General features: G+C 38.6%; 1 protein-coding gene across 7 annotated transcripts in view; it reads right to left on the bottom strand.

Moving 5' to 3' along the window:
* LOC119012642 (protein CEBPZOS-like) overlaps positions 1-13,794 on the bottom strand; it is a 41,037-nt gene that overhangs the window by 18,763 nt on the left and 8,480 nt on the right. For all 7 annotated transcript variants that reach the window (XM_037086637.1, XM_037086638.1, XM_037086639.1 and 4 more), the window contains exon 3: positions 5,254-5,327. The gene's annotated coding sequence lies outside the window, so the exon portion shown is untranslated. The remainder of the gene's footprint in view (positions 1-5,253; positions 5,328-13,794) is intronic.

Raw genomic sequence — 13,794 nt, 5'->3', positions numbered from 1 at the left:
ACATGCTGATGAACGTCTTCCTCATATTTGCGCTTGGCTTTATCAGGCCCTCGATTGGTTTCCGGAGCAAACTCGCCAGAGAGAGAGAGAGAGAAAAACACTGCTGACGGGGTGAAACCCAGCAGACGCTTCTCACCTAAAAAGGGCAGGGAGTGTTTTTATTTGGTTTATTTAAGGATGTCAGAGAGACGTGACGGGATGGTGCTGGAGGTCAAGGTGAGGTCATGTGAGCTGGACAGCAATCAGATACAGCAAGATCCAGGAAAACTGAGTCAGGGACACTGCCACCATCTTAACTGAATCCTAATTTTTTGTGTTTTTAGCTGCAGTTCTGGGAAAGTTACTCAACAGTGTCAAAAACAAACACCTTCTGAGAATTACTGGGATGGGAGTGAGTAGTATTAATTGGCATTATTAGGATTATTTATGTAACATTTGAATTAACAGTCCTTTGCCTGTCGTCAGTACTGAAGTTACAGACAGCATCATATAAATCTACAGGAAGAACAACAGACAGGATAAAGACAAAGAGCTCCCAGGATTGATCATGTACTCCGATTATTCCAAAAATCTGACCAAGACCAATAACAACCATGGGCTACCGTAGAATTCATCCTCAAACTGTGGATGTTAGCAAACATTATCATTCTAACATGTTAAATTATAACAATGAAATATAGTCAACATACCTGCTATACAACAGTATGTTAGCAGCAGCGTCTCTATTTTCCCAAGGTCCTATGTTCTGACGGTTTTGATCGTAAGTTCCAAAGATCCAATGTTACCCAGGTCCTAAGATGTAGCATTGTTAGTTCCTAAGGTCATATGTTCCCAGGGTCCTAGGCTTAAAAGGCTAAAGATCCCAAACTCCTATGTTTCCAAGGTCTTATTTTCCAAGGTCCTATGTTCCCAAGGTCCTGAGTTCCCAAACTTCAAAGTTCCCAAGGTCTTATGTTCTTAGGGTTCTATGATCCTATTTTCCCGAGGTACTTAGGTCCCAAGGTCTTAAGTTCCCTGGGTTGTATATTCCTAGGGTCCTGAGTCCTTGTGTTCCAAGGGTCCTAAGTTCTTAAGGTCCTAAGTTCCAATGATCCTTTATTCCCAAATGCTATCTTCCTCCAAGTACTATGTTCCCCCAGTCCAATATTCTGTTAAAACACATTAACTCTCCCACTGTGTTCAACTCAAAACCCTAACTTAACCCTGGGGACAAAGAACTTAGGGAACATAGAACACTAGGAACATAAGAGCATTTGTCTTGTTCCCATTATGTGCCTTACACATCTGCGAAATACAGAACCCCGGGAACAAAGGGATGACTCCTGCTGACATTAGCCTTCAGCTGAAAGCGCTGCACACAGAGCTGCTAGTGCGGCTGCAGTTTTCGTATTTGTTTATTTATAGTATCTCATCACTTCCTGATGTGTCTCCCATTAATCATACTTTCATATTATACATTTGGAAGAAAACATGTTGGAAGGATTCTATGTATTGATTAATCAGTCAAGATAAATTGCTCCCACTGAGTCAGGGACACTGCCACATGTCGACGTTTAACCGAAACCATAATCTTTCCTTAATGTAAACCTTTGGAGTCTGACGTTAGATTCAGGATGCAAAACCACGTCTCGGTTATAAAAGCAATCCACCCCAAACTCCCCCAAACTGAAGCGCTTCCCTCTCTTATCCTGTGAAAATGATCCAGGAAGAAATTTCCCAACAAATTGTCTCAATTGAAATGTGATATCAGCCCTCAAAGCCCACCATCGGTTAAACCCTGCAGTCTCCAGGAAATGTCCTTGTTGTTGTGGGTTGGTGTGTGTCAGAGTGTGTCCTCCCTGACTTGCAGCCACCTGTGTTTGCTCAGCAGCTTTCCCTCGGCCGGGCAGAGTGAGTGGCAGCAGCCAGATAACCCAAGGCTGCGTCCGTCTGCAGAGGCAGCAGCAGGTTTTTTAATACAGTTAATCATCATCTCTGCTCCGCTTTGTTCAGCGGCTCAGCGTGGACGCCGAGGATCTGCGGTGTTTTGTGTTGGCTTCAGGAGAGACACGAGGCCATGAGTCAAACACCAGAGGCTTTCATGTTGACTGTGATTTGATGCATTGTAGGATTTGAATACAACTCTAGTAAACCCTTGAAAAACTGCTGAGCAACTTAAAATTATGACATAATGATGAAAAACGTAATTTTAACTTCATTTTTTTTTTTTTTTTTTTTTTAAATAGCAGCTGGGCAGAGTTTATATGCTGAAGTTTATTCAACATTTCATACACGTACTTCCCTAGTCAATCCCAAAATGTCGGCATTGTACTTTACTACATTATAATTCTACGTTTCGTATGTCCCATACAGAGATTTGTACAATGTGTCATTACTCTTGGATAATGTAATATATGAGCTGAATTTCATGTCAGGTGGAGGATGGAATGGTGATCTTACAGCAACAAAAGATTGCTGTTTGAGACGGTGTTTCAAAATTTGTACTCATGAAACTATTGGATATTTTTGACAAGATGTCAGAACATTTTCCTGTCATGTTTGTAGCGACAGAACCGAGTACTTTATGCCAAACACAATCTTTTCTGACCCTAACATTTAGTTGTTGTTTTTTTTTTTTTTTGCCTAAACCTAACCAGACCACAAGCACAGCTCTGTACCAGCATTAATTGGGCTGAAGTTATTTGATATATGCAAATATATAATAGAGAATAAAACATTCAAACCAATAGTAAAGTGTAATGTGAATAGTCATTGCTCAGAAGTTCATTAACCTGTATTTAAAGCAACAGTAACAGTTTTTTGAAGTGCAGTGACAGATACATTATCACCTCTTATGGCTAACTCTGGCTAACCCACTGCAAAAAGCTATCTGCATCCAGAATATTAGCATTCATTTGGGCAGGTATTTGTGTCCATCCAATGACTCAAAGTCCAATATTTGCTCCCATTTTGGCTCCTCAATAAGACTTGTGGAAAAACTTGTGGTTAACAGTGCAAAACGGTTGCAGTTTGGTTGCATTTAGGCAACAAAAGTTCCACTTTGTAAGAATTCACAACTCTTAAAATACCGATGTTTTGTAATGGTGGCTGACCTAATCTACAATCCCAAAGCATTTGTATCTGACGAATCATAAATGAGATTACAAAAGCGACTTTCTTACTAATTGGACCTTTAAATAGAAGAGTAAGTAAAAGTGTCTTTAATGTTGCAACTTTTCCAAAGCTTCATAAAGTGCTTGACAAATAAAATTAATTAAAACAAACAACAAGACAAGTTTCTAGAGTTAAAAGTACATGATGTTACGTTACTTACATAACATTAAAAAAAGTTAAATGAATTGAAGACAGAAGTTAAAATCAGTTAGCACTGTCTTTTAGTTTCACAAGGGACACAAAGGGCTATCTCCTCAGTTAAAGTCTTATGTTTTACCCATTTATCTTCCCTGGATTCTCCCTGCATGGACATGTTGTACACATCATGTTACCTTTTCTGAGAGCGCAATATTGCCAGTTTGAGACTCTGAGGAGACCGAGAATGTTAGCAGACCGTCATCAGTTGATCTGAGATCTGAAGATTCATTTTGATTTTACAAGATTTGAAATTTTTAGTATAAAGTTAATCGAAAACTTAAGGATACGAATATATTTATTCCATGCTAAAAATGAAATAAACCTCCATACTTCAAGATCACAGGACTTTGACATTAAAATCCTGCCAAGTGCAATAGTTCCGCGCTCGGACGTCAGAGTGATGAGAACAAACGGTGAATTTGTGGACTCACAGCAGCTCGAAGTCTTTGAACTGCAGATACTTAAAAAAAAAAAAAAAAAAATCGGGTCCATCTTAGATAAACAGCAGTTTGCCATTCATGGAGATGTACAATGACGCTTTCTTAAGGTGAAAAGAGCTTAAGCGTCAATCTGGATGCCTTTCAGACCTCCAGGCCGGCCACCCAGAGAGCTCTGAGTCTGGGGGTTTGGGGATAGAAATTGGCGGGGCAACGGTCAACTACGGCTAAACGTCAGAGTTATTGGCCTAAATGTCGTCTTCATTCTCCCACGTTTGAAGTGCGGAGACACTCGATGAGCGCTGGATATCAGGCTGAATATTTAGCCGTTTTGAAGTTGAACTGCAGCGCCACGCGCAGCGCCAAACTCAGCCAACCGCCTCGACGTCAACCAGCCAAATAAAACAAGTGAGAGCGGGTCACCTGACTGTACAGTTTTACAGAGAAAAGCCTCTAAATGGCATGAAACCAGTTATATGTAGTGTTGTTTAATAACTGGCGACGCAGACCCGCCACAACAAAAAGGCGCCTGAGACGGCGCCTTGATTCATGGGAACGCCTCGGCTCTGCCTTTGTGGCGGCTCCTCCACTGAGCAAATACTCCAAACTGTTCATTCCCCGCCGGCCCTTTCTCTCCTCCGGCACATTGTTTGTGCCCTCGCATTTCATTCAGGCTGGGGGGAAGATTGCTCTCAGAGCCACTGAGCAAACAGTGGAGAAAGGAGCCTGCCATCTTTACTCTGTTCCCAGGAGAACTTGCCTCTTTTTTTATTTTTTTTTATTTCAGCTCCAAGCTGTCGAGCTGAGAGTTTGATGTCAGAAAGCTGAATTAATTGCTTTAAGCCAGAGGGGCGGGCCACCCATCACCAAACGCTCCCCGAAATGTTTTACTGGAGATTATTAAAGCTTTCCCACTACACAAGGTGGACAAATATTGGGCAGCAGAAAGCGCCCAACTCCGTTTTCAGCCTTTTATTTATGGTTTCAAATCATTTCAGGGAAAAATTGTGGATGTTTTGCTTGCTCTTAGTCAGCAGTGTTTCAGGATTACGTCTCAAGATTATTTTAGTTGTGTCTTTCTTTCAGAGAAAATCAGGTACACAAGAAACTAAACATGGTGGCAGAGGACAACACTGAGGACTTGCAGGAGCGCATGTCCTATTTGTAGATCCAGCTTTTCACCTTCCTTTAATGTTGCAAAACTGGAGAATTTGATATGTTGTCGTATATGGTTACCTTAGGCTACCATCAAGTGAAACATTTCACCAAAGCATAAATTGAAAACATTACATGGCTTTTAATTTTCTATTTAGACACTCATCAAAAATGACGATCACCGCTTAATGAATTCAGATTTAGAACCCCATAGTTTTTATCTTCTCCTCCAGTCTTTTCATCCTGATCTCAAAAGAACATTTTCTTATCCTATTAGCAGCCTCAAAGGGCAACTCAGTATTGTACTTACATATAGTTGGTGCAGTCAATACAGAGTGGTTGCAGCTGAATCCGGAGAGGCAGAGATATCATGTCTTGTAGTCCCTAATGGAGGTGGAAAAACATCATATCAGCTATTTATGACATTTATTTAAGTTAATTGTTAGATCACAAACTCTCGCAACTGTAGTAATTATTACTGCAGCAAAGGAGGAAGTCAGTTGAAGTAGTCAGGATACCGTTTTTAGTATCCTGGTGAAAGCGAAAATCAAATTACTAACGTAGTCAAATTGTGTCACGTACGTTACGTAACAGAAGTAACGTTTGAAATATAGGCATGGTGGTGACTTCAGTAACATTGCTAACGTATTTATTTGAAGCCAAACCACAATGTTCTCTGAAACCATACGATTCTACAAATTCAGTTTGATTAAAACAATGAAATAAATCTGCACTAAGAGCTGTGCTTTTGTCAAACTTAGGCCTTTATAACCCTGATAACTGTCATTTACATTTTCACATTCTTTATTTGAAAAGAACATAGTATCTTATAACAGTAATCTATTTGCAGGTTAGTGTTGGATAACTTCAAATGATACTCGCCAAAAGTAAAGACTTTAGTGATTTAACAATTGTCCATTAAAGTAAGAAGATTGCTCAAGGATCTTTAGCAATGTTAGCAGTTTAGTTTAATCCAGTTATCTCTGATACTGCATTTGAATTCGATTGTCGCAATTGAACGCTCATTTAGATACATTTTCGATTTATAATCAAAAGGTGACAAACCCATTGAACAGACCATCCTTCTTAGAAACACTACAGCATTAGTCACGTCAGTAAATGCCCCAAAACAGTATTTTTTTTTTTTATGTTCAAGTGATAAATCTCTGTAGCAAGTGTAGGAATAGTGACTATCATTTTGTATCGTTACTATGGTGATGAAGATCCCCTAAACCTAACAAAGGAGTTTTTAACTTAAAACCGTAATGATATCCTAACCCGAACCAGGATGTTTTTATACCTAAACCTAAAAAATCCTAAAGAAAGCAATAAATACATTAACTGACTTCATAGTGAAACAATAACAACAACTTTCATTCTTTTCTAATAATTTCACCATGGTAAAGAACTCATTCTGCATTCAGACACCTTAAAACATATTGCTCATGCTATGTACAGGTCCTGCTGCCACGTCTCTGACCTCCACTTAACATCCATTCAATGTAAAGCACACAGTGGACTGATAAACACATCTGTGCCGTGTGTTATCAGCAGATTAGTGGCTCTTTTGTTAACGAGCCGGCAAACACTGAGCGAGCTATCAAAAATCCTGAACAAAGACAATGAGAGCACAGAAGATGAACGTGCATCCTCCGGGGTTAAATATGAAAGAAATCCAGCAGTTTGTGTCGTTAAAGCGAGGGAAACACAATTCTATTCCCTCCAAATCCCCCAAATTTACAACATATTATAGGACTCCAAATGTTTCCCTGTGACTTATAATTGAGTTCTCACTGAGAGCAACAAAAAAAATTGCCAATTTTTAAATGGAGTCTGGTGGAAACTTTGGATCCTCTTTCATGCAATAAAACGAGATTATTCAGACCAAATCTAGCCATTTGAGCTAAATCTGATGACTTTACAAAGAAAACAAATAATGGCAGAGTTCCCACACTGGTCATAACCAGTTGGTAAATGCTGACAGAATGTGTCTGGAAAAAATAAACTCATCTATAAAAGGTTCGTTGTTGGACGAAAGTTGTGTCCACTGCGCTGAATATATCTTATAATTCATTTAAATATCTTTGAAGCCAAAAAAGGGTCTAAAGAAATAACAGTAGACCAAAATCGCCATTTAAAGGAAAAAAAATGAGCAGAAAACGAATGGAGTCTGGTGGTAATTTTTTCCATCCCTCTCAAAACTGAGAGAGAAAAACTGACATAATTCGAGCTCATGTCAAAAGGTGAAGCTCAAACTGGCGTCTCTCATAAGTTTCTGGAGAAAATGCATGCCAGCGACTCGATGAGCGAGCATCTTCTCAGGTTTAACCCTCAAAATCTCAAAATCTTCGACGGATCAAAGAGAGAAAAATCTATGCAGCTGTCATCTCAAATGACAAGAAACCAGCTGCTTTTCTGCACGACGTCCCTGAAGAATTTTTAGAAATCTGACGTGTCAGTAAGACGCCAGATGATGCCGCTGGAGGAGGTGCTCAGGTGCTAAGCTTTGAGATTAACACCAACCTTAGCATGCTCGGGTCACGATTTAGTCATACCAGTTCACAAAATAAACACTTCGAGCACACAATTTAGTTAGCAATACCTGCACTGACAGATTTTTTCTTTTTAAAAGACAAAACTTCCCTCCATCAGCGAAGAAGCGCGCTAGTTAGCATTAGCGTGCTAGCATCAGCAGTTTGGACCGTAGCGCCCTGCTGTTTGCTGAAGAAGAAGGAAAGTGGATTTCCAGATGAGCCGCAACTCACTGAGCCACAACAAACAGTCTGTTTATCTGCTGCTGCTGGAAATCATTCAGCACACACGTGCACACACACACACACTGAACTTTAAAGTCCCAGTCAACAGTACTCTGACCCTGTGGTGTGTTCACAGATTGAAGAGTTTTAAGTATTGACAAAAAGTAAATGTGATCGTTTTCGTGTTTATCTTTGGATAACAGCTGAAAATGTGTTATCCTGCTGTGTTTGTAACCAGATGTAAACAAACCTTTACCACCATAAAATATTTTCATTATTTTGTTTCTAACCCTAACCCATTGGGAACATTTATTTACACATCATTATTACTATTATTATTATTATTATTATTATTATTATTATTATTATTATTATTATTATTATTATTATTATTATTATTATTAATAATAATAATAACAACAACAACAATAACAATAATAATGTATATACTATACAAAAAAATAAGTCCCACTTTATTTAAACTCCCTATTTCGCATTTATAAGCAGCATATAAAAGGCTATGGATATGAATATGAGGGTTAAAACACAGTACATACAGTAGCTGAAAGCAGATTTAAGGACATTCTAAATGTACAGCAATAAACATTTATATTTGTCAATATTTCTTCCTATGAAACACTCATGAGTTTTCAGTGGGTTAAAAATAACATATTTATGTGCTACTAAATCCTGAACAGGAGAATAACATTTGTATTATCCACATTTTTTTTCAATGGTCCACACTGCTTCCTGCTACAATCACCAAATAATGTATAATGTCTCTACATATGCTGTATGATGAGTTTTGTATTTAAATTAAATTACAGTTAAAACTCCCTACCAACCTCATGGAGGCTTACAAAATCTATTACTGTGCCCAGTAATTATTGAATTTTTTGCACATTTGTTTACAGAAAATTGACTCATATATACACACTGTGTGTTGTCATTCATTGTTGCTTTTTATATATTCATAAATACACCAATTTCTCCACCTATAGAATGTACATAACAGTTCAATGTTAAGTTTTCACTATCTTTGTTTGTTTTTGTTGTCCTTACTTTTAGCTGTACATCTATCTCTCTTTCTGTATATTTTTGTACGTGTAACATTGAGGGCAACTTAATTCGAATTGTTCTATGTGTTCTGCTTCGTCTGTGCCATCAAATGCTTTTCCGTTTGTGATGGTCTTCTGAGGTCCAAACATTTTCCAAGACGCAAAGGTGCTAAGATGATGACGTAGTGACATCATATATTCAACAGAAGTAGAGGGCATTCAGGCTTTTCCTCAGGAAGTGATGAACAGGTTGAGGTATAGACAAGTGGCGCCATCTACAGCCCAAAATACAGTAACACAATTAAAAAGACAAGATCACAGAACACTCCTCTAATGCCCTGTTGTTTCAGTTTAGTATAACAATAATCTGAAGTTATTTTAATTCTCTCGTGGATTTCTCCAATTAAGTTAAGGCTTCTCTTTTTCTTTAGTAACCTTTAGTAGTAAAAGGGTATTCAGCAAGAAAAAGCGTCATGGACAGAACTTGAGCAAATGTTTGATTCTATCATAAATGTATATGTGTACTGATGAAAAGTAAGCTACAGTAGTTGGGAATTAAAACTAGAGTTTTGACCACTTGTGGTACTGCGAAGCAATATTTTGATGTTAGACTCACATTTATTGTTTATATCTCATGCTGTAGTGGCAGACATGATTCAAACATGACTCCGACCACAGGGGCAGTAATGGTGAGGGAGCAATAGATTAGATGGAAGGGAGGCTCCACTGAATAACACTTGGTTTCTTGCTATTCCATTGATCAGTGTGCCAACAAACACAGCACTGCGCCATATACAGCAGATACAGGCGAACAGTGTTTAGCTGCCACTATTAATTATGCTGTCCTCTCATTTCATGCTGGTTTCACCTCGTTTCATGTGATATCCCTGTATTTTTACACTGTCTCATGATACAGAATATATTTTGAAATGGCTTCAAAACTACTTTATAAATGCTGAGATCATGATAGTTTTGACCAAATACATCAATATTAATATTGTGACAATAAAGTAGGGATGGCTATTGGTACTTGGTATGAATTATCATTATATTTTTTGATAAATAATAATCAGTAATGTGCATATAATGACTAAAGGCAAGTACTAAAACAAGTAGAACAGTGCAGTAAATAAAAAAAAAACTAACTAACATATTTTAAGGTAATACAACATTTGAAACCAGGAAACGACCTAATTTGTGATATTGTGATATAACAATATCCAACATCTCAGACGATGTATAGTCATGATAGTGGTGTATATGTTGTTTAAATTGCCCAGCTGTATGTTGCATCTTTAACAACGCATAACTCATCACCTGAAGAACTGAAAGGGCTGAGTTACAGTGACTCCCAAAATTACACTGTTCCTAAAACAACACGACTATTGCAGCAAACCAGCAACAGATGCTGGACTTTCATCATACACTCAGAACTTGGTTAGGTTTGGGCGGGAACACCACTTGGTCAGGTTTAGGAATATTTGGTTTGGCTTAATTTACTTATTAAACTTAAGTTATGTATGTATTTAGGCCTACATAAGTGACATAACTATGTTACGAAGTTCAAATAATTCACTGTTGACTTTCGGTTTCACACTGGAATAAACAGCAGCCTTCCCTCCGTCCTTCCTATAAAGACTTGTCGCTCTTAATACTAAAGTCACCTGACTTCCTCCTTTGCTTCTGCAATGATTACTTCAGCCACCAGAGGGCACCTCTTAACGGTTTACGTAATTAAGGGTTGTAACAGTTTTCTGATGAGCACGACCCCACAGAGGTGTCAGTGTCCTGCAGCACACCTGTACATCTCTGCAGCACACCTGTACATCTCTGCAGCAAGGTGAAAAGTCAAAACACTTGAGATCAACATTAAGCATTTTCAAGGGGTGTTCAGATATTATTTAATGAGGAAAGAAACTGTTCCAGCACATAATATGTTTTGGCAAGAAACGGTGAGCATAAACATGACTGTTTACTGAAGACTCCACAGGGCGCCTAGAAAATTCTCAGTGTGATACCTGCATGTTTCCTTTAACAAACCCTCTTTAAATTAGGCCCTAAAGCTATGTAATTATTATCTAACTGTTTTAAAAAGGGAATGAGCAAAAGAAGACGTAGGAAAGCCGGTGAGGAATACATTTAAAGAGATCACACTCTCGGTCTTAGATTTCATCTCTCATTCTGCATTCAGCAGCATGACGCTTCTGTCTGCCGTCCAAATGGGAATCTGGGAGAGAAATCCCTTTAAGTCTGAAACCCTGAGAAGTGATCGCGGGTGAGACGGCTCGTTACGACGACCAGCTGCTGTGTCAGACTTCCAAATCGAGTCTTAACGTTCCAAAAGCCTGCAAGTCATTTTCTGCCAGAGAGAGTAAAGCTTCTGTAAAGCCGTCAGTCTCGCCACGCTAAGCCACCATGACCATATGTGCAGTACAGAAAATCTAAATATAATGGAGGTTAACATCATTCGCACCAGTTTTCACCTGAGTCACATGTGAGGAATCACTCGACTCTCTGGGTCCAAATAAAAATGTTCGGAGGTCTGTTGTTCGTAACAGGGATGCCCCGACAGAAAGAACACCAACCACACAAAAAGTAAATAAAAAACACACACACACACAAAAAGTAAAAAAAAAAAGAAAAGAAAAAAAAAAAAAAAAAAAAGAATCATTTAAGTGAATGTACAGTAGAAATCAACATAATTACATGGTGTGTGCTGCCCTAAAATGGCGGAGATGTGATATGGTTGCGCTCAAGTGGCTAAATCATAAGAACAACAATGTTAGGCAACCGCATCTAGAAACTGCTGAGGCTATCACTTGAGCAAGCTAGTAAGAAAAATAATGTTAGCAATGCAAAGATGTCAAAAACATGAAACTGTCAACGTCAATGTCAACTTTTCCTCACACATATAATATAATTCAGAATAAAAAAAATATAATAATAAAATAATAGCAATTTACATAATCCATGTATCATTTGTTCTTCCATATTCAATTTAACAAAATGTAAAAACATTTTATGATTTAGTTGGATTAAAATCAGGAAATGGGGAAAAAAAGGGTTCTAGGACAAACTTTTTGATCATTTTAACATGTCCGATTTGTGAGACCAGGAAGTTATTGATTTTGACTTTATCAACTCACACAGTAGCTATGGTGGTATGATCTTGGTTGTATTTCAGTTGTGGTTTTGCGGGTAAACACACCGAACTCTTTGGCCTCTCTCCTGTTCTATTGCTGCTCCGCTTGGGGTCACTCATCCTCTGGAACAGATCTTCACTGTCAGATTAGTTTTATGATTTTACATGTGTGGCCCCTCCTCTTCCAGGTCACCAGGTGAAGGGGAGGGCTGTGTGATTTGGGCATCACTTGGGGATTCCTTTGCTTTTTCCATTGACTATTTGTTTAGAACTTTTGATGAGTGGTTTATACTCAGAGGAAGGTTAGATAAAAGCTGATGGTACAACACAGATAGCGACAATGCTTTCTTGCCATTTCGGACACTCCTCTTCTCTGTTACCACATACAGTAGGTCAGTACTGACACAATTCAGCAAAGTTGAATTGAACAAAGCAAATTTGCAGCTATTGACTTCAAACAAGATGATTCCATTGAACTGAATTGATTTTTTTTGTGACTGGATCTTTACTGGTTGAAAATGCCATTCAAACAGGGACTGATCAAACCTTGTGCTAGCTGAATGCTACCACATATTAGCAAGATGCATACCAACGTTTGCATTCAACTAAATTTCAAGGATTTCACTCAGATGAAGTCCAGCTTAGACAGGTGACAGTCCCATTCAGTGTCTGACAAGGACTACTTGACACAAAACAATCGACTTTCACTTTTCAATGAAGTGGCCACCATCTTGGACCACAAATCACCTTCTTTCTACACCAATGAGAAAAGTTATTTTGACTCAAATATGGACCTTAACAACAACAATAACTCAAATGAAACAACAAAAAATATCAAAATGTACTTTTTGTCACCGATGACGCAGTGAATCCTCTAAATGATTAAAAACAAGACATCACACGTTCACCCAACTGGTTCCTCTCAGGGTTTTTATCTTCAGCCTCCTCTGTGTTCAGTCCATTATTTTTGATTACTCTAATATGCACGTTTTGATTCTAAATCATCACTAAATCACAGTTACTGACACTCCAGTTTACATTATTCTGGGCCCAGCTCACCGCAAACTGGACAGAAACAATGATGTGAGCTGGAATGAAATACTCCTCAGGTCTCTCGAGGTCAGCGTCTATTCGAGGGTCCAGCTTTCGGGTCCGGAAAATTCCACTTGGTTACTGCATTTGTGAGCTTTGGAGTCAATATGTTAAATAGTTCCAGAGGGAGCGTGCAACGTATTGCACCCGCGGTGTGCTTGACGGCCAAGGAAAACATACAGTGTGGGAGGTATCGCCATGTGGTCAAGGCGAGGATATTTGTGTAGATGACTGGACTGTGCCGTCTGGTTCTGGCCCAGTACGAACTCAGAATTTTCCCTCCAGGCCGCCGTCACGTATCTATAGCTGACCGCGAAGCTGAAGCATCAGATGGATGTTCAGCAGAATTTAAGTTTTTATTCTAATCAGACTTTAATCACAAATCACAAACTGACAAACAAACAAAAGGGACAGCACAGTCTAATTCATTTACTTTTATATTTGCAGGACCATAGAAGGCACCTTTGTAGCTTGCAGCAATCAGCTTTGAGGGAGTCATATCACACTCTGTGGACAGTCTGTCTATTCAGTTATGGAAATACATAAAGTAAATATTTCTAATGAATACATTTCCGAGTATGTATTATTAACTTAATAATAATGTAATTGTAATCAATTTTTTGACGAGATGGTAGAAGAACCTGTTGGCCCTCTCAATGGGATCTTTGAGATTTATCTTTCCATACCTACCACAACAAGATACAGAGAAAATGGGAATTTTCCGGGTGTAAATATGATTGGTGATTAATCGTAATTAATCCACAGCTACCCTGTGACTAATCTGATCAAAAATGTTAAATCGT

This window comes from Acanthopagrus latus, chromosome 22 (genome assembly GCF_904848185.1).
Source record: "Acanthopagrus latus isolate v.2019 chromosome 22, fAcaLat1.1, whole genome shotgun sequence".
NCBI classification, from domain to species: Eukaryota; Metazoa; Chordata; class Actinopteri; order Spariformes; family Sparidae; genus Acanthopagrus; species Acanthopagrus latus.
The sequence above is the reverse complement of the archived record's forward strand: the minus strand, read 5'-3'. Positions and strand labels throughout refer to the sequence as shown.